The following is a 1478-nucleotide window of genomic DNA, read 5'->3' as shown; positions in this document are numbered from 1 at the left end:
CCGGCGAGAAGTGAAAGCAAAAGGGCGGCGGCTGGAGCGGCGCCGGCAGGGAACTGGAACGGGAAGGCGGAGGCAGCGCCCCGCCCGCCGACGCTGAAACAAAAGCGCTTCCTGCGAGCCCCGTGTACGAGAGGAGGGGCGGGCGGCGGCGAGCCGCTCTGGTGCTGGCTTGTGCCGTCCTTTGCACAGGAGCTGGGACGCGTCCCTGTGAACTTTCACCAGACGGCGGTGGGCGCGACCACGGGAACTCAAGGAGTGTTTGGACGGCGCTCCTAGACGTTGGGTTTGGATTCTGGATAGCGCTGTGTGGAGCCGGGGTCGGACTCGATGGTCTTCGTGGGTCCCTTCCAACTCTGTTCTGTGATTCCAACGTGCTGCCGTACCTCTGCCCGCACCTAATTTCATAGGCAGCTACAGCTCGTGCTGCCGTGAGGAAATAGATGAAGACTTTTGTGTATAAGCAAAAGTGTACCACATTGACTTAGCGTATTATCCACAGAACTATTATGGTCCTTCACAGTCAAATTCAGATATACTTTGCTAAGTATGATCTACTGATAGAAAAGCAGCAGTTTGCTTTCTCGGCCTTAGTTCTACTCGTGCTCTGTTTAAGCACAGTCTGTGCTGAAGGAGCCCAGTGAATGGTCACACTGCCCATCTCAGCCCAGCAGTGCAGGACGTGTGCAGCACGGAGAGATCAGGCACCATCTGTGCCTGCTGGGAGCCGCCGTGCCTGGACAGCTAAGGCAGAGCAGGTAAAGGCACTTGGGGCGTGCTCTGAGCTAGTTTGCCAGCAGGCTGTAAATGGCACCACTCCCTGTAGGAAAACACAACCCAGAGGAACAGTGTGGGAGCCCTGGGCTGGGTGGTGCGGGTGTGTTTGTGCCAGTAACAGTGCCTGTTGCAGGAGCTGGCTTTAGAGGCAATTGAGTCGGCAAACCTTGTGATTCCTCAGGCACAGGAGTTCCCAGTGAAATGAGGAAGGTATTGCTGTGAGTGCACCACAGCTTCTGCCGGGGGTTGGGACGTGTCTAATGCAGTTTTGCGTGCAGCATCCCAGGAGTGCAGGGCTGAGCAGGTAGGTGTAGTGAATGATATTTACTGTTATGGATCCAGAGTACTGCTGTGCCTTCATTGCTGGTTTTTACATTAGTATGGTGTAAGGAAGGCTGTATTACAGAGGCCTTTTCTAAGGGAATTTCCTATTTTGTTTTATTTTGTGTTTATGTTTCAAACTTGGCTGAATGACCACAACATGTCGTATGTAGTGAGACTACTCTTGTCTGAGGGAGACAAGGCTTAAGCAGATAGAAGCAGTTGTGAGCTCTCCTTAGTAAGTATTCAGTACCATCTAAGGATACCTGCAGCTGTTCCCAGTCTTGTTACCCATGCCCTAAGGCAGCCTTACAAAAGGATGAATGCAGATGTTACTGCTGAGGACAACTCTTGAAAGGAGCTGCTTCTCAAGGACCAATAGA

This window comes from Centrocercus urophasianus, unplaced genomic scaffold (genome assembly GCF_019232065.1).
Source record: "Centrocercus urophasianus isolate 14NV4802_14NV808 unplaced genomic scaffold, USGS_Curo_1.0 seq_1455, whole genome shotgun sequence".
In the NCBI taxonomy this organism is placed as follows: Eukaryota; Metazoa; Chordata; class Aves; order Galliformes; family Phasianidae; genus Centrocercus; species Centrocercus urophasianus.
This window is presented reverse-complemented; position numbering follows the sequence as displayed.